The sequence below is a fragment of the Lucilia cuprina genome, chromosome 2 (assembly GCF_022045245.1).
Source record: "Lucilia cuprina isolate Lc7/37 chromosome 2, ASM2204524v1, whole genome shotgun sequence".
NCBI classification, from domain to species: domain Eukaryota; kingdom Metazoa; phylum Arthropoda; class Insecta; order Diptera; family Calliphoridae; genus Lucilia; species Lucilia cuprina.
This window is the reverse complement of record NC_060950.1, coordinates 35920991-35941790: the sequence shown is the minus strand read 5'-3', so window position 1 is coordinate 35941790 and position 20800 is coordinate 35920991. Positions and strand designations below refer to the sequence as shown.

At 26.5% G+C, this 20800-nt stretch overlaps 1 protein-coding gene across 4 annotated transcripts in view; it reads left to right on the top strand.

The window, feature by feature from the left end:
- The window catches only part of LOC111679776 (cadherin-related tumor suppressor), a 228935-nt gene that overhangs the window by 7608 nt on the left and 200527 nt on the right, over nt 1–20800 (top strand). The window lies entirely within an intron of this gene.

Here is a 20800-nt window from a genome sequence, read left to right as displayed (position 1 = left end):
TGTGTGTAAGTGTTGGTTGACAAACATACATTTTGAAATTTATAACATTTGTTATCAAATTTCGTGGTAATCATCATAAAGTTTTGAAGACTTAACAATAATTTTCAACCATTAACACCAACAACATCACTATTACAATCAAGCAAGAAAGTGTTAAGAAAAGGACATGTTGTTGCAGCATGCTGATGATGTCTGGCAAACAGAAAATCAGCATAATATTTAATTGTGTTGTGTTTGCTAGCTGTTTGAATGGCTGGTTCGTTGGTTACTTAAGAATTTAACAAATTTTCTTTACACCAATGCCTTGTTTAAAAGACTTAAAAAATTTAGTTTTAAAATAGAGATTTAGAAAATTAAGAATTTTTTCCAAACGAGTTGTAAATGTTTATCTGTTATGTATGTTTGTTTCTTTGTTTGCTTATAGCAAAAATATCTTGTGTAATGATTTTTAGTATTGCTGTTATACAAGTGATATTTTTAATGCTTTAATTCTTTCCCCCTTCTTTTGAATTGAGTTTTTCTTCATTAATATAGTCAGTTTGTCGCTGACTCTCAGCTAAAGGTGTAAAATTCTATAAGTTGTAATGTATTTTAGGCTATAATTGTAAATTTTGTCGTTATGGTTATATGTTTGTACATATATACATATGTATGTACAGTGCGTTAATGTTTGCTTAGATATTTTTCTTTTTTTGTACCAAAGCATTTCAATTAGTGCTTGAGTTTAGTATTGAAGGCGTTGGCCTTTTTCTGTAATTTTGTAAAGGAAACAATTTGCTGTTTTTTCCGGAATCATAAAAACTAAATCTTTCTATAGTGGGTAGAGAGAGTGGTATATTTCTGAACAGACATCATAAATTTATACAAACTGTAGTTAAGTTTTTGTTTTGAAAATATGTCTGAAATAATTATTTCGCTTTGATAGATTCAGCTATAAAAGTGGCGGCCGTAAAACATTGTTTTTATGTTCATGAGTGATACTTTAATGTGGTAAAATATTAAAAGTGTTAGGAAAATTAGATAAAAGTGTTTTTTTTAGAAAAATATTTTAGTACTAAATACTTATCCTTATATTAGAAATTTTACTACAAATAAAATGTTAACTATTTCTATCAATATTGGCGGTAATTTGTTGCAAAATTGCATCATTTAGTAAAAACCTAAAATTCGTGGAATTGTATATATGTAATTTAAATCAAAAAAAACTTAAGACACATATGTGTAATAAACATTTCTTCAGTCAATTAAAATCTTTAATTCAGCTTTTTTGTACTAAATACTTTTAAATCGTAAAACTTTTAATTATAATTTAAACTCATATAAAACTCACCAAAACATAAGCATATATATTTAATAGCTTAAGACTTAATTACACACTAAGACAAGTGTTAAATTCAGTCTTGTTTGTGCTTGATTTCTTTTACATTCGTCAAATGCACATGGTAAACTTTTGTAGAGCATTTATATTTTTGTAATAACAAACATTTAAACAACAAGACAACAAAAATTAAATAAATAAGTGTTTTACAAAAAAACTATAAAACAAAACTGTTTTTATATGATTTTCATATTTGTATAAACGCTTTTCAGAAGTGCGAAAAACTTTAGCAAATCGTTATGTAGTTTAACTGAAACCAGTTCTTTAAGTTGTATTTTTTTGTTGTTTATTCTGTGGCTGTTTGTTCAATGTGATTGATAGCCGTTGAAAAGTCTTGTTAAAAAACATTGCAACACATTTTGGGTTTTTAATTTTTTTGTTAATTTTTTTTCTTTTAGTTTTATGAGTTCTTTTTTTGTTGTCGACTATATTTTTTGATTTACTTAAATATTGCATTAAGTAAACATAAATAGAGCGTTAGTGTTCATGTTAAGCTTGAGTTAAACAAAAAAAACTTACTCTTATTTTTTTGGGATACCCTATAAGAAGTTGTATCTTAAGTATTTAGTTTTACATAAAATTTGGGAAATTCATTTTGTATAAATATTTTATAAATTTTCACAGAATATTTTAACTAACATTACTTTTTATATAAAACTTTCGATTCGATATCTTTATACAAAGTTTTATTAATTTTCCTTTTTTAATGATAATTTTCAGTAAAATTTATTTTTAATAGTTTAGTTCTAGTTCAGTTCTAGTTCAGTTCTAGTTCAGTTTTGTTTCAGTCCCTAAAATCATATGTACAACAAAAGACTTAAGACACAAGCAGAATAAGTTAAACATTTACATTTTTATCTTAGAAACATGTAGCGTTCCTCTTTATACAATTTTGCTTTTTTTAACTCAAAACTCCCCTATAATTCTTTGTTTGTATTAAATTTTTGTATGGCAATTTTTTATTTATACCAAAAATGTTGATATTTAAAGTAATTTTTCAAACTACAGGAAAATTATTGTAGCAAATGCTTGTTGGTTTTTATTATTTTTTTTGCAGTCCCAACATTTGAAACAATTTTGTTTTGAATTTTTGTTTATAACTGCTTAAACAGTTTATTTTGTATTTTTGCCCAACAACAAGCTACTAATTGGCTGTTTTTTTAACAATCTAACTAACTTTGACTTAAAAATTTATAAAAAAAAACTAAGAACATATTTTTAGTTAATTTTTTTCTTTACTTGACTTTACAAGTAAAGTGTAGGTTTTTCGTGGCGTTTTAATTGATGGTTGTGTTACACATAACTTCAAGGTTATTTGCTTTAGTTGAATTATAAATATTAAAAATGATTTTTTTACAGCTTCAACAAACCTAGTGTTAAATTAATGTGAAAGAAAATATTTAGCTTAGTTAAAAGTAACCTTATTTTATATAAATTATTAATGGCAACATTTGTTTTTATTATTTTAAAAGTATTTTGTTGTTGCTGTTTTTGTTTCACCTACAGAAAATATAAAATTCTCTAGTAATGTTTATTATTTGCATATAATTTTATGCTATTGCTAGTAAGTTGCTACTGTATGATATTTTTTTTTCATTTGTAGTGTATTGAATTACAAATATTTTGATTGATTTGTAGATTGTGATCAGAGATACATAGTTTATTTGTTTATCTACCAATAAGATTTGCATATGACTGATATGTAATTTAAATATTGGTTTAATATAATTAATTAAAAGTGTGTTTCAAGTCATCTGTGTTCTTAGCCGGTCTTATAAAATGTCCAATATTAAATCTTCTGATAGATTTTAGCTTTAACATTTTGATCATATGTTGCCACAAAATATTTTAAAGATCAAGAGATTTTTTTCTTTAAAAAAAAAAAAAAAAATAACAAGTTTATTTTTAATTAAAAATTTTAAATATATTTTAGAAAATTCTAAAATTTTTTTCTACAGAAAATTTTTCATAAATTGCTGAGAAATTTTCTTTTTGTGAAAAATTTCTTTCAATACATTTTTTCTCTAGAAAATTTACCATAAAATGTCCTTTTAAAAATATTTATATTCATAAAAAATTTTCACTTAATTAAATTAGTTTTTAAAATAAAAGACTTAAGAAACACACCGTAAAGTTATGTTTTCATTAAAGGTCTTAAAATTGCAAAACAAAAGACTTAATTTGCAAGCACTGTTAGACATTTTTATTATATACTTTAAAAATTATTTTATTTGAGATAAGAAGCATTATGGAATTGTATTGCTATAGGTTCAATTTTATACATTACATAATTATCTAAAATATTTTAATCGATAAAAAATTATTGAAAAAAATCCCGATTTTCTTGAATTGATATGATATTAAAATTAAATATCAAGTTGAAGTCCGGCAATGAAGATTTCTTTAAAATTATACATAAAAAACATCAAATATTTAAAGTCATTTGTCATTTTTTTTACATTTAAGCTTCATTTCTCCACAAAAAAGCACTTTTCTTTAGCCACAAAAAAGCAACCCAACCAACATCTCTAAGATTGTCAATGTTAAGCCTGAAAAGCAAAAAAGCAGCAGCAAACGCAACTACAAAACTTATGAAAGAACTCAACTGAACTGATATATTCCCATTATATTAGTTTCCTTTTTTGAGTTTTTGTGATGTAAATCTTAAGATAAGTATTTTTTGTGTTTAAAAATTATTTTTTGTGAACAAAACGTTATGTTATGCTTGTAATTTTTTGTTGTTATTGTTATTGTTTTTGGCTTCAGAAAAATCTGCATGTGTATATAATGTTTTAAGGCTTAATGAGTTGATTTTATGTAAATATGTTGGCTTAAAAAAATTGTTAATCATTTTGAAAAGTTTAACCATCATGTTTTTTTTTTTCAATACATGTAGAATTCTTTTTTTAGACATAATACTTAAAGTTTCCTTTATTTAACTAAAAATTGAAGCTAATGCTGGCAGCAAACTGTTGTTTTTTTCTTTTTGGCTATAAAAGCATTCAGTTTGTGTTTTTGCAGAACTTTTGGTTTTTTCTCTGCCAGCCAGTTTAAGCCTTGTATATGAAATAATGGATTTTAACAGATCATAAGTATGTGTGTTTATTGGTAACATATGCTTATTCATGTTGTTATTTTCTTCTTTTTTTTACAAATATTTGTATCTGCTTTAAATAAGCCACAATATATTAAACAGATCATTTGTCTTAAACAGAATTCTTCTGATTTTTTAAGCTCCCTGTGTGTTGTTAAAGAAATTAAAAATAATATTTATATATTATTTTTAATTTTTCGAAATCATTGATTTGTATTTATTTAACATCATTTATCATTTAATTTTATTTAATATTTGTTTAAGTTTTTTTTCTCGTCTACTGTTGTAATGTGTTTTTCGTTAGTATTAATGTTTTATTTTAAGTTTATTGATTTAATTGTGGCTGTATGTGAACTAATTTGTGTTTTAGTGAAGAGATACTGGGAAAAAGATAATTAATATAAAACATTAAATATGAAATATAATAACAAGATGTAGTAAAACAAAAGACTTAAGGCATAAGCTTGTTATTATATATGTAAATTGTAGACTAGTCTTGTGTGATGGCTTAGATAAAGACTTGTTAGTAATTAATTAAATGTAGTATTAATATAATTAACTAGTTAATAAGGTAAAAATATTAACTTTTAAGGAAAGACATATATAAAAAAAATCATTTATTTTGACAGAAAATTAATAGTTATTTTTCGAGTTCCTACAGATAAATTTTTAAACTATTATAAAAACAAAGGAGCATTTTTATAAATTTCCTTTCAAATCTTCTCAATAAGATCAGCAGAATTCTTATTAAAATTTTTTTAAGTTCTCATAAAGCAAATCTAGCAAAATTTCTATAGATTTTATTATAATATAGAAAATTTTGTAACTTGATCTGAGAAATATTAATATTTTCCCCTTAATTTGTATTATAATTTTTGCGAAATATTTTTCTTTTTTAAGACTTTTATGAAATAATGTATGAGTTGTAAAAGATTTCCATTTTTCATTTACTAAATTTTACAATAAATTTTTATGAAAATTGTAAATTTGAATTTCACATGCAATTTGTTTACTTGTTTTTTGTTACAAATTGAATGAAACCCATTAGTTATAAATGAAAATAAAACGAAATTTGCTTTTTAAAATTCTTTTATAAACATTAATAATAAAAAAGAAACTGTCGTAAAATTTTATTGCCTTACTTAAATGCAAATATAGAAATAAAATTAAAACACCAGCTAAAAACACTTTAATGTAAAATGTTTTAAAACAACTAGTACTAAATGTACGCGGATGTAAAATAAAACTAAATTTTAAGTTTAGCAATGGAAGTGGTAAGGAATAATCGAACTAGGATTTGTTAAATCCATTTGACTACCCCAGAAAAGTCATATCTGCTCATTTGTTACTGCAAAGCAAGTGAGAAATACAGTTTTGATATTTTCTTATCTGCCGATTTTGTGAGGAGTATATAATAGGTTTGTGGTGATGTTTGAATTTTTTTCACTTACTGTAAACCAAGTGGTTTTTCAGTCGATCTGTCTGCTTGTCAACCATAATTTCGATAAATTTTCTTTTTACTGCAATTTTTTGATAAATTGTTTAATTTTAATTAAATTGTTCCAAAAAGAGAATATTATATATTATTATTATTATTAATAAACTTAAAATCGCATAAAAACAAAAGACTTAACATGCAAGCAGCGTAAGAAATTCTGAATTATAAAGCAATGGATGCAATTTAGAAATTTTTTACTTTCTGGGTTGATTAAGACATCCATAATATAGATAAATTTAATTTTTAAATTTTTATTTATTTTTTCTCTGCGTTCAATTTAAAAAAAAAAATAGTTTCATAACAAAAGATCTAAGACACATACTTCGTAAAGTTAAAACTTTAAATTTCAGGAAAGATTCTCAATTAAGCGTCGATGTTGTAGCATATATAATTTAAAAAGTACCTTAAGATAGAGAGGGGCAGCAATGATAAGCAAACAAGTTTTTCTAGATCAAGCATCGGCAATAAGTTCCTGGAGAGCACGATGCAAGGACAGAAACTCAACTAAGAATTGATGTTGCAGAATTGATCAGGTTAAAAGTGTCTAAGGAGATAGAGGGAGAAGTCTAGATAAGCAATAGAGTCTTTCTAGATTAAGAGAAATATACAGTTCCTTTCCTAAATCTGCTCTAAACTGTTAACATTTATATCTGTAGTGAGCAAGAGAGATGTCCAGCTCTTCGCTCGAGGTTATATACAGTTGACTAAGAAGTTCCTGATAACTAGTGCCGTCAACACAGTTTCTAATGTTAATTATATAAACGTGTTTCATAAAGTGTTCTTGTTTTATTTCATGGCTTTTTCTTAAGATCCTCTAGCCAACCTGTACAGTAATTTTCAATTAGTTTCTGCTAATATTACTTCGTTTTTTTCTCTCTCTCTCTCTTTACAAGCACTTACGCATAATAAAAATAATTCTTTTATATATGTATAAAAAAAATATATATGTTATAAAATAAAATGCATTTTCTAAGTTTCATTTTAAAACTGCATAATAAAACTGAAACTTTTGTATTTTTTTAACTTGTTCTATAAAAATAAGCTAGATGAGGATTTATTTGGCAGCACAATAATAAATAAATAGTTTAAACGTTTTCATAAAGTACCCTTTCTTGGGATATTGTTGGTTTGTACGAAAAGGGGACTGAGCGTTAGGGGAGTTAAATTTTTTGTACCCTACCTTTATTTATATTGAAGTGTTTTTTAAGAATTTTAAATACTGGTGCCACATTTAACTGAACTTTTTAAATAATCTGCTCAAATGCTTTAATGATGTCAGTTCATTTATCCATGTATGTATAAATGAATGGCTAATGAATATGATAGTCATGCAAGCAATGTTCTCAACTATTAGTTTTAGTTCTACAATTACAATCAAAGCTAATTGTCACATATGTTTGCAACAACTAAACAAACCTTCTTATATTCTATATAGGTCGCTAAAAACAGCAATTTTTTTGTAATTCTTTTTTCGAAATAAAAAAAAACGTTAAAAGAAGAAATCACGCATATAAAAAATTAACTTAAATGAATTTCTCATTATGACGTGCATTTTACATTTCGCACGGTATGTGGTAAATTGAAAAAAGGGTTTTTTTCCTTGAGTCGCTGCATCTTCTTATTATTTTTATTTTCTTACGCGATTGTTTTTTTCCTTATAGCTTTATTTGGGCTGCTGTTTATAAGTGAATACAGCAGAAAAAACAAAAGTAGCCCGTGTACGATTGAGTGAGTGAATTGGTATAATTTTATGCTGGGGTTATTTGTTTTAGCCTTAAAATAAAGGAAATACATACTTACAAATACATACAGATGTACTATGTATTTGCTACTTATAACACCCAGCAATTCTGGGTGACTGTTTTTATTTAATGATTTTATATTTGATTAGAGATGATTAATTGCTTAACTCTAGTAACAAGAATGATTATACTTTTGTTGCAAATATTAACTTAGTCAAACGACTACATTTTAGTTTACTTGGAGACAATAAAGAGATAGTTGATTGCATGCTCAATTACCTGTTATGTGATATATAAGTAATCAAAATTTAGGTATTACTATGTATATAAAGAAATTTGAACTAGACTTTTCATTATTTATATACACTAAACTGACAATTGACTCTAGATTACCTGTGTTATGTTAAGTAATCGAAAGACTCATTTTGACCTTACCCAAGAATTCAAATTCTCCAACTGTACCCTATTAAATGAAAGGATACATGTAACACTTTTAAACCTTACAATTTGTAGTTTCATTTCCATGCTTCAAAGATTTCTACTAGATGTTTTTTTTTTTCTTTTTTTGTTTTATTATTTTTCATCTTAATATTAGTTTTAGTTCATATGAGTAGGTATGGATTATTTTGTTTTAGTATTTTAGTTTTGTTAATAAGCGTGGGTTTGACTATATTGACTAAAAGTTTTTGCTGTGGTAAGGTAGAGATGAGACAAGTGTCATATATTACTTAAGTAGAAGTAATAAAGACAGGATCAAGCAACAAAACTATGTAGAATGTTATTTATTGGTGGGAATAATATATTTTATTCTTCAAATTGTTTCAACATTTTTAAATAACAAATTTAAATAATTACTTTTTGGCTGCGCGCACACACCAAGCATTTGTAAAAGAGTGTAAGTTGAATGATATTTAAGTGTTATGAAAACAGTATGTTGCAAAATTGTCAAACATTTTTTAGAAATCTTTCCAGAGTTCAAAGACAATACGGGTTAAAAGTTACTTATTTTCACAAAATTTTCCTTTTCTAACAATAAGGTTTGGTATTCAAAATGCCAAAAATTTAATAAAAAGTCAAAAATCTAAAGTTTAGAAGAAAAATAAACTTTGAAGTTAATATGGAATACTACTAGTGAAAATAGTTTAGTTTTTCTTGATGCTTATCTTTCTTTAATCTCCGAGTATTATTAAAAGCTTTAAATTTAGAATCCAAGTACTTCAATGAAAGCGAAATAGATCTGTTTAAAAATTATCATAAGTATGTGTAGAAGCAACGGAGAGAGCTCTGTATGGATCTCTGTTCTAAAGGTTTATTAGAAAACAACTTTAATCTCGTTAACACAAATATCTTGTAGATCATTCAGGCTTTCGAGTAGCAACTCTCCTAATTCTAAGGCAATCAAAGATACAATAGGACCTATTTTCCCTATTTTGCTTCTAGTTTATACGCTACCGTTATTTGGACATTCAGTTATATTATATGCCTTCTTTGGCAGTAATTTAAAATGACAACTTTCCCTAATATTAATCAAATAATTTAAAATTCAATTTAAATATATTTATTATGCTAATCAAACTTATCTTATCAGTCTTAGTCCTAAAATGCTTATTTTCAAAATGTTATTTTATAACTGATTAATTAAAATTATTTCTTTTTATTGCTTAAAACACTAACTGCTTGCTGATTTAGTCTTTTGTTTTACTTGCACTACCGGCCAATGTTACTCCTAAAGAGACAAAAATAAGAAAACTCGAGATTTGTTTATTTGTAACATTTTAAATATACTTGTATTTTCTTTATATTTCATCTTACTTAAATTAATTGTTATCTATTTTTATGGCTTTTATAAGTCCGGTGATATCTTGATTAATTTCTTTCAAAAGAAAAAAATTAAAAAAATCAACATACACTTAATATTATACATCTCATTTGTCGGTACATTTAAAATATTTAGACATTTTTGTTTTACATCACATTTAAAGCATATAAATTATCAAGTTAAGAACGAACGTAGAGAAAAAACACAAAATTATGCACGCAAACTCTAGTTAAAACTAAAACTGTGAAAGAAAACAGAACAGAACGTTAAGAAATACAAAACATTTGTACAAAAAATTACATTTAAATGTCAACCACTCAAAAAGAAATAATAAAAGAAAGAAAAAAAGCGAGCGATCTGGGCCCATGAATTTCATTCTTATCGGTTACTTAAGTAATGCGGAAATGACCAAAAAGACATTATGTCAAAAAAAAGTTGGTATAAAAAAAATGAAAACCGTAAAATAACAACACACTAACACTATAACAGCAATAAACAAGAACAATGTACATTTACTTTAAAAAATGTATAAATGTATGACGGTATATAAATGTATTATATTTTGATTGTACTTATGTATAAAATGTATGATCACTGTGCTGTTTGTTGGTTTGTATGTATGTATAAGTAGTATGTTTGCAAGACAACGAGGACATGCAATAAGCATATGTCTTGTCAAACTGATAAACAGAAATTTTATTGACATTACCACAGTAACAGCCAAAAGAATAAGAAAATAAAAACGAAATTTTAACAGAAAACTTTATATATGTTTGTATGTAAGTATCCAAAGAAAATAACACAACTAAAACTACAGAAAATAAATAAACTTAAAATAAATATAAAATAAAGATTACTCTTTTTTAAGTTTTTGTTTTCGTTTTTTTGTTTATTCTGATGTTTTTAATGTTAAAACAAATCCCAAGACAAATGAGTGTTTTTGTTTGTTTTTTTCATCGTTACGTTCTTTTGTCATCATATAGGAAAAACAGCAAATTATTCAACGAAAAAGAAAATAACAAAACAGGGAAAATCGAGAACAATTGCATAAAATCTAACTAAAAAGTCATACAAATTTATATTGTTTTCTGAATATTGCTAAGAGAAATAAAAAACGGTTGATTTTGTTATTGTTGTAAGTAAGGACTGTGTGGTTAATACAATTTATTTAAAACACACCTAGGGAAATATATGTTGATTAGAACGAATATGTAATACTCTATACTTACCCCCTTAAACAACATTTGTATTTTATAAATGGTTTATAAATAAAATTTCCATACAAAATCTTATTTATAAACCCTTTATAAAATAAAAATTTAATTTGTGAATAAGGGGGTTAGTATTTAAATAAATTGATATATTTGCTCCATAAAGGAATGTTATTTACAGAAAATTACTTCTTTACAGGGGAACTTTCTCTTCCTCTTACAAATAATAATTTGTAATCTGCAACCGAGCACAATTTTGTAAAGATAATCCCTTTGTAGGAAAGCTAAATTAACATACCAATATTATCTAATGAGAAGTGTTCCGTAACAGAGAAACTTATTCTAAAAAGGTGTTCTGTAACAGAGCAACATTTTGTAAACAAAGTTGTTCATTTATAAAGCAACTTTATGAATAAAATTGTTCTGTAACAGAGCAACTTTAAAAAAATGGTCTGAAAAGGAGCAATATCTTCTAAAAAAAAGTGTTCTGTATCAGAGCAATGTTTTCTAATGAAAATTCTGGATTTTTACACCATAAGCACTGGTTTCCTAATCTTCAAAAAACAAAATCTAAAACTTTAAGTTTAAAACATGTGTATTTAAAATTTTTATTATTATCTTTAACTCCTTTTTACCTTCAAAATAAGTAAATAAGAAAAAAACAAAACTCAAAGAGGAAAAAAACTAACTAAAAAAATATACAAACTCACAAAAGAAGTCGCAATTCAGGTCTGAGTTGGGGAACAACTCTCGCGTCATCGCGATTATTTCTTAAACGCGTTCAGGCTTGTGTTTGTTGCCTGGCTTTCGACAGTTTTGCGTCTCGCTCGCACTGGTGTAATGTATTACTTCATGTAACTGTTCAAAGTTACATGTTGTCTACATTAACCTCGTGCTTTCGTTTTACCTCAAGTGAGGTTATGTTTTATTGGTGGAGACCATAGAATACTCAAACGTTTTTAACTGGTGGAGACCATAAAATACTCACGATATAACCTGGTGGAGACCATTTAAACTCAAATATATACTGGTGGAGACCATTAATACTTTTGATGAAATCAAGTCCGGATGCTCCAACTTCCTATATGAAGGTATAGGTCGGTTGGTGGGGTTTTCTCTGGACAAACGTGTGATAACCTGGCAATATGAGTGCTTGATGCACCGCCATCCTAATCAAAACCCAAAAAAAAAAACTCACAAAAAATCACCGAAAGGAAGCAAGAAAAATAAATGGCAAAAAACGTGTCTTGCGTATAACTGTGCATCACGAATTATGACCGTAAACAGCTAAAAAGGCGTTTGCAAGGCTAAGTTGCAAACGGGTACTAGTATAGTAGTAGTAGTAGTTGCAAGCTTTATTTTTCCCGATTTTTGTTTGTTTGTTTCATCTTTTTGCTTGTTTCCCTTTCGCTTTGTTTATGCACATGTCTAAAGCCTGAGCTGAGTTTGTGTGTAGTGTTGTTGTTTTTAAATGATATGCGTTTTCAATAAATTTGGCAAATTTTCAACTTAAGGCCAAATATATTTAAATAAACCAAACATTTATACTTGTTGTATATATTGCTCTTACATACAAACATACATGTTGTTTTATTCAGCTAAAAACTTGTGTTGCAACAAGTGATTTTTTATTTAATGGTTGTTGACTTTTCAAAGGTTTTTTGTTTTGTTTGGAGAGTGTTTATATGAGACTGTGTGTTTATTCTGGAGCAAATGAAATTCTTTTGTATGTGTGTATGTAAACTCTTCTTGTATAGTTTATTGAAATTCTTAAGGAAATTTTAATTAATAAAATAAAGTAGAATTATAATTTAGTTGCTATAAATTTCTTTAGAGCTTTTAAAAAATTTTTAATTAATTACTGTTAATTCTGTGGTGATGTTCCAGTTTTGCTTAACTATTCAAAAATATTTTCATGAACAACTACAACCATTATTCCATTTAGGTTCTATTTAGTTTTGTTTTTCAGATTCAGATAAATATTAAAATCATTGAATTTGTCAAGATATAGAAAAAACAGTCGCTTTCCAAATTGATGTAGATTTCAGTACAAAAACATAAATATAATTGTAATAACATATGAACTTCATGCTGTTTCGAGATCCATATATACTGAAGTATTGTTTATGTTTAAAATTGGAAATTTAAAAAAATTTTTGTTTTTATTTTGATTAAAAGTATTGACCAATTTTTGTTATGACCTTTTTCATCTTTCTGGCAACACATGGATTTCACGTTTTTCCTAAGGAGAGCGAACCAGATAGTAGTTAAACGGGACAATGTCTTCACTAGAAATCTGGTAGGTAGAAAACATTCATCTGATCAGTATTGAAGAAGCATTGCAACATGTGACCGAGTGTTCTCAATATAACTCTTTCATGTCTGGCCGCATATTCTGGACGACTTTCGGTCGTTTTATTTCATTATAGTTAGGAGCCTTTTGGACTCACCATACCATAGCAAGTAACGCATCGTCCTTACTTAGTACCAAATGTACTTGCTTTTAAATGAATCCTTGTTCCTGTTGAAAAATGAATTGAAATTGGTGCTTATGAAGCTCTTAATGATTTTACAAGCCCTTCTTGTATTTCCGGTATTTTATAACTTACATCTCAATTTGGTTTTTACCTTTACGTGGACACACATACAGACAGTCAGATAGACGGGTGGACGGACAGATGGACATAACTAAATCAACTCAGAAAATAATTCTAAACCGATTGGTATACTTTCAGTGAAGGGTAGGACGAAATAAGCACAAATGCATGATCTATATGTATATACATATATAGTTTTGTAGGGTATAATGAAGGAAAAAAATTGTATACAATTTAAATAAAATCACACATTTTAGAAAAAAAATTGGTTCTCACATCAAAATAATTTTTATTGAACATAATCTAAATACTAAAGGATTAAATTTAAAATCCAAAAAATTCTACTACAATTCTTGGAGGTTTTTTTTTTTTATACAAAAACCATCAACTAACTAAAAACCTTTAAAACTAAAATCTGAATAAATACAACTATTTCTCTACATCCATATTTAAGAAATAAAATACATTAAAAACCACTTTTATATAACAATGTTTATATAAAAATATTTTTTTAAACATTAACAACACCATATTTAAGATGGTTTTCACACGCAACTTAAACAACAAAAACAACTACACAACAACAAATTTAAGCATCTTCACATAAAATTTACAATAACAAAAATTACAGAGCAAAAAAATAAACTAAAATACTTGACTTTAACTTGTCCATCTTTTACCGAAAAAGCCAAGTTTCCGAGAGGAAGAAAAAAAGTATACAAAAGGATCGATATGTAGTATAAGACACACATAGATGATAATGCTGCTGCTGTTAAAAAAAGTGTGTATTAATATGTATATACATATATTTTGCATATATGCGTGCGTGCATAGTTGACATACCTACGCATGCAACGCATCAGCGACAGCCATCAAAAGTCGACAATTTAAAAGAAAGAAAAAAATAAACAAAAATATATAAAAAAACAACAACAACATTTACTAAAATATAGCAAAACTGAAACCTTAAATAAAAACTAAAGAATACGAAGTATGAGTAAGTATGAATGATGTTTCTACTACTACTACTAAAACTACTCAACTGTGTAATACTAGGGATATGGTTGCCACAATAAAGAACATGGTAGCTGATCACAACAAAACAACAAACAGTAACAATAAGAAAACTTAACAACATCATCATCATTATGATCTTCATCATCATTGTAGCTATACTTAACAAACGTACGTATATTGGTATAAGATGAAAACAAAAAAAATCGTAACTTAAGCAAAGTTACCAATAAAGCAAATTTATTATAATTTTATCCCTGCGGCCCATTAATACATCTTCAAAAAAAGATTTAAAGCATTGCATGTGCACTGTAATTATGGGTATCCCTTAAAATGATCTTGTGTGAGGGCAGTTATAAATGATTGTGATAATTAGTGCTACCAGGATGGCAGATTTTTTCTGCTTCTTTATTTAAATAACTGAGGTCCCGTGATACACAGTTACAAGGAAAATTTGGGGTTTATAAAATTTTTCGGGTGCGAAATGAGATATATTTGTCCATTTTTTTAAATAAATTCAAACTCTATTTCTAATCACCTTCGTAAGAGGGTTATATATAAGTATGTCATACCATTTTCAATAATTTAAATTCTGTTCAGTTCGTCTGTAGGTCTGGTGAAATAAATTTTCTCAAGACCTCAGTTATCTTTGGAATAAAAACTTCAATAATTCTATCAAACATGCTTAACAGAAGTTTCTTTTTATTTAAAATCAAAAAAATCCATAGATAGGACAGATATAAGCAAAAATTCAAGAAAATCTCTAAATATTTCTTCAATAAATGAGATAACACTAGTCTATTTTTAAGGGACATCCTAACAAACTTACACATTCCCAATTAAACACACACATTTATAAATATATTTGTAAAACTCTCTCATATATAACCCAGCTGTTCTGATGATGCAAAAGAACTTTGGCCAAGGGCTGATCAATGTTCTTTAAAATCATTTTTACTTTTGTAGTTTTGTCATCGAAGAAAAGTAATCAATTGCAAAATAATTATCACATTAAATATGTGACAATAATTTTAACTTCCTCCTGGAAATGGAAACAAAAATTTGTCCTACATATCCTGAAGCTTATTAAACAAGGCGATCGGTGATCGACCGTATACTAGTAAGTAGTGCCATGAACAAAATGTCAAACAAAAACTCCGGAAGTATTACGATATATACTTCGTTGCATCCTCTTTTTAGGCGAATAGACCAAAACCGGTCACAGGTAATTTCATCAGTGTAAACTGAATATATTGAACAATTATAGAAAAAGCCATATGAGCACAATCGTATAGCAAAACAGATTTCGTAAGGAACTTTGAAATATTAGTTCAATTAAGGGATCTAAACTGAGAGACAAGAAGGTATCCGAGTATCAATATTTAAAACCCAGAAATCGAGATATATTTACAGCGGATAATCGGCAAGACTATGGCAAAATTCTTTAATAATATTAAATAAAAATCTATAATCGTTTTGGATTGTAAGAGTCATAAATGAATACTGTTGTAATGGGGAGCTATCATATGGGTACAAAGACTTTCGGAAATAATTGGTAATAGGAAAAAATCAAATGTACTTGCTCTAATGCGACCCTAAAGAATTTTACTTATGTAAACTAAACCGTGACCTTAATGAGATGATAATCAGGAACTTTCATAGATAAACAATTTAGAGATTACAGGCATAACTGAATAAATGGAATTAGATGAATGTAAAGGAGAATACAGTGAAATACTAATGCACTTGCTCAGTCATTTGCGAGGATTTTCTTTCCGTTGAAGTTAGAGATCATGGAAACTATGATATATCAAATATCATAACTAAGCATCATTCCTTAATAGTAGTAAAAATATATGAGGACACGTTTTCCCAGTCTACAGGGTCATGTATAATGAAATACACATACAAGTCACTGTGTAACTTCATGAGAGTTTTTCTCTTAAAAGATTTAAGTTCGTTATTTTTTCATTTCTTACATTTCTTACAGGATTTTTTCTACTCTCGTATTTTGTTCGAGGGCTTTAAGAAACAATGTTGCCCATATAGATATACAATATTTAGTTTTATTTTTCTTTCATTATACTGATTTTATGCACGTTGCAAAAAAAAAAAAATAGTCCGTCTTTTTGTGTGCTTTTATTATTCCTTTTATTTTTATTTTATTTTTAATCAGCATTCATATCAGCAGCAAACATTAAAAGCGCATTAGTGAGCTTACATTATACTTTGATATCAATAAAACTAAGAAGAAATAATCCAAAATAACACAAAACAATTTTAAATATTGTATATAAAAAAATACATACGTATAAGAACAACATACATAGAGAGGACTAAAACATACTTTGATTTTGAAATGTTTTGTTGATATTAAAACTAAGTGTGTTTAAATAAAATAAAGTAATAAATTTACTAAAATTGTGGAAACTCTTTGCTGGGGTGGTAGGTTTTGTATAAGGGAGAAAGTTGGTTGTAGTATTTTAAAGAATATCTTTTAACATTTAAGTAGACGTGTATGACCCTTTAGAAAAATATAAAAAAGTGTTTGTGTCTTAAGTCTTTTGTTTAGTTACATAGTGCAACTGAGAATCTTGCATTGAACTTTATTAAAAATATTAAGATAATTAAAAAAGTTTATTTGTTTAGTCTTAGGTATATTTTTTTAACAGCTGTTGTAGACAGATAAATGTGTCGGTACATTGTTCTGATAAGAGTTTAAAAATTCGTATGTTTAAATCACTTTAACTATATTTTTGAACATTATAATATAAATTTAACCATAACATTAAAGTGTTACATTTTCACCTTTGCTGAAAAGATAAAAACAAAAGACTTAAGCAACAAACCCTTTTCTTTGTAGTAATATGCATAATATTAAAATAACACATACTATTTTTTTCTCACAAACAATTGTTATTTATGCAAGTAAAGGAGTATTTTGTAAAACTACCTTGCATGCAAATATGTTTATAACTTTTAAAAGTTAAATCATATCTAGTCTTAAAAATCAATCAGATGCATATCATCGCATCCTCTATACACAATTTAGCCTTAAACAATAATTTTAATGACTATGCTAAAAAATAAAAATTTATTTTTCTTATTTTTTTTCGTTTTTGTTGTTTTAAGTTTAACATGACTAATTGCAACTAGTAAAGTTTCTAGCTTGTATGCAAAAAATTAAAAAAAAAAATGAAACGAAATTATCTTTACGAAAAATTGACCTTCAGCAAAGAGCAAACAGCGAATAAGGAAAAAATAAGAAAAATAACAAAGTTAATGTTAAGATGCTACGTATATGTCTATACTGTCCCCTGTCCACAATATCGATAATTAATCAAATATACATGAAAACCAGCTGCATTTATTGCATGTTACGCGGTAGTAATATTTTGCATAAAAATTATCTTAAAGCTACAGCATACACACATTTAGTTACTTACTTTTTTTCTACTATCCTTTATAAATATGTATGTTTTGGTATGTATTCATACTTGTAGTGTGCACTTTTTATTTTTTGTTTAACACTAGAAAATATTACTTGCTCTGTAATAAATAAGTCAATTATAAAAATATACATACGTATATATAGTTTTTTTTTCTTAGCTTTTTGATTTTTGTTCAACTGAAAAATTCGTTCATGATAAAGATTTATGAGTGACTTAAGAATAGACAATAAAGTATGTTTAGTTTTTTTTTTTTTTGTAGGATTTATTTTATTTTGGCCTTAAGTGTTTTTCATGTAATAGCTAAAAGTGAAAAAGTGTAAATTTTATTTTTGTTGTTACAATAAATGATCTATATAACAATTTATTGTTCATCGTAATAGTTCTACTTGTAAAGTCTAAAAAAGAGATAAGTTTAAAAAATATTTTTAGTATTGACTTGGAATTACCGGGATATATATCCATAGTTGAAGTTTCAAATGTTTAAAAATAAAAAAGGTTTATATCTATTGTAATTTTTAACTAAATATAACAAGATTATTTAAGATAATTATGCGTAACTATTTCTTTATGACGTCGAAAAGTGCTGTCCCAAGGATATATTAGGAACTTTCCTTTATTTGAAAATTTTGCAAAATACATAGAGATGAGATTAACCAATATACTAGTCACCAGACTAGTTCACACACTAGTCTAAAGGATTGTCCATTGAAAGCTCTCAGACTATGGACTAGTATAAAGATCACAGACTACTCCATAGACAAGCCTGCAGACTAGACCATAAACTAGTCGATGTATTAATAAGTAAACTAGTCAATATTCTTAGAATAGTCTATGGATTATTCAATAGAATTTTCTTTAGATCAGTTCATAGACTAGTGTATATATTGACCCATATAGTATAGTGCATAGACTTTCCAATATTATAGTCTGCAGACAAGGCAATTGAGTAGTCCATACACTAACCCATAAACAAATACATAGATTAGTCTATAGACTGGTCCATCGACTTGTTCATTGACTCGTAGAATAATACATGGAGTATCTTGTATATATAACAAATAACTAAAACACAATTCCATAGATTACTCAATTGAATAGTTCATAGACTGGTCCATTTGACTATTTATTACACTATCCCACCGACTAGTCCATGGACTACATCACATTCTAGTAAATGGGATAGTGCATAAACAAGTCTATGTACTAGTCAATATATTCAATAGACTAGACTATAGACTAGTAAATATAACAATAACTAAAATAGTCTTAGACTGATCCATAGATACTTTCAATAGACAGTTGCATAAACTGATCCATGGTCTCCTCATAGACTAGTTTGTAGACAATTCAATTCAATCCAGTTATAGAAATATTATATAACCCCAGTTAATAAGAAACATTTAAAGTGATCATCCAATACAATACTTTCCTTTACATAAAACAAATTTTAAACTTTAACTTGAAAAAATTTTGGTTTATTAGTTATTGTTTCTCATAAAACATTTTCAAAAATATGCCCAATCAATAAAACTAGTAATAAACTAAACACCAATTAGACATATATTTATTGATTTTCGCTACATTCCATCAATTATCTAATTAATTATTCAAATTGTATTATTATCAAATATTTTTTTCAATTTTGCTTGTTTCTATTTTTGTTATTTCATACAAAACATTTACGATAAAATTATAAATTTTATTACAATGATTAAATATTTGTTTATGCTTATTGTATAATTTTCAAATTTAAAATACATACCGAAAAAAAACATCTACACATAAAAATAACATTTAACATACATACACACGTATATATGTATAAGTATTTTTATATAATTTATGCAAATTATTTAAAATAAGCATTTATAAAACTAACACTTGGTTTCTAAATAATACAAATAAAATATAACTAGCAACAGAAAAAAACATGAGTTTTCTGTTGTTTTAGTATTAAAGATTTATAGAAGTTTAACAACTGTGTTATTAAGCGATAAACAATTAATAAATTTCTATTTTAATTAAATGTAAAAAAATTTATGAATTAGTGGTAACAACTACTTTGTTAGTTTTTATTGTATAAGAAGTTAAAAAAAGAGAAATATTTTTTATTAGTATGAAAAAAACATATTTATTTGATTTTGTTTTTTTTTTAAGATTTTTATTTTATGTTTCCATCATCTTCTTAAGCCGACATAAAGTTGACTGTCAGTTTTTAAGTTGGCAAAGTGTTTGACTTGCCACTGTCAGCTTAAATACTAAAAACTGAAACTAAACTAAATAAATTGACATGATGCTTTAGAGAGAGAATGATGAAAAAGATTTTAGTTGCGATTTTTTTTTTTTTGTAAATTTTTAAAGCTAGTTTAAAGTTGATGCATTTTGGTTAGTGGCAATAACATTAAACAGTTTTTTTTAAGTATAAATTTAAAATAAAATCAACCTGTTTAAATTTGACATATTTGAATATTGTTTCTTTTGTTGAAAATATGATTGATTAAGAAATTGATTTAAAAGGTTTACAAAAGATAATGCAAAATGAGTAATTTGTGAATACGGTGGTTCTGTATGTATCAATATTTGTTTCATTCAAACTTTCAAACTTTGGATAAAAAGTTCTTCAAAAAACGAATGTATTTCATAAGACTGAAATCTTTATCAAAAACATTGATGTGGTGGCCTTATTTGACTATAAACTAGACTTCTAAAAAATTTAGCAAGATACAAAAAAACGAACAAAGACAACATATAGTCTATTATGAAGTCTTGTCTATAGTATAGACTGTATTCTATTATGTAGTATATAGTCCAGTCTACAGTTTAGTCTCTAGTTTAGTCTAGTTTATAGTCTAGTTCATAGTTCAGTTCATAGTCTAGTTTATAGTCCAGTTTATAGTCTAGTTTATAGTCTAGTCTATAGTCTAGTCTATAGTCTAGTCTATAGTCTAGTCTATAGTCTAGTCTATAGTCTAGTCTATAGTCTAGTCTATAGTCT